The 251-nt window shown below is 38.2% G+C and overlaps 1 protein-coding gene across 1 annotated transcript in view; it reads left to right on the forward strand.

Annotated features, from left to right (window-relative positions):
• The window catches only part of REEP5 (receptor accessory protein 5), a 40,712-nt gene that overhangs the window by 37,636 nt on the left and 2,825 nt on the right, over positions 1-251 (forward strand). The window lies entirely within an intron of this gene.

Genomic DNA, 251 nt, shown 5'->3' on the forward strand with positions numbered 1-251 from the left:
CATTAGTATATTATACTTTTATTTTTGTAGATATTAATCCTCACCAGAGGATATGTTTTTATTGATTTTAGAGAGAGGGAGAAGGGGAGAAACATCAATGTGAGAAACATCAATCACTTGTCTCCTGTATGCACCCTGATCAGGGGATCAAGCCTATGACCTTTTGGTGTATAGGATGATACTCCAACCAATTGAGCCACTCTGGCCAGGGCACGATTATTTTCTTAATGAATGTACTTTCTTGCCTCCAA

Source organism: Myotis davidii, unplaced genomic scaffold (assembly GCF_000327345.1).
Source record: "Myotis davidii unplaced genomic scaffold, ASM32734v1 scaffold130, whole genome shotgun sequence".
In the NCBI taxonomy this organism is placed as follows: domain Eukaryota; kingdom Metazoa; phylum Chordata; class Mammalia; order Chiroptera; family Vespertilionidae; genus Myotis; species Myotis davidii.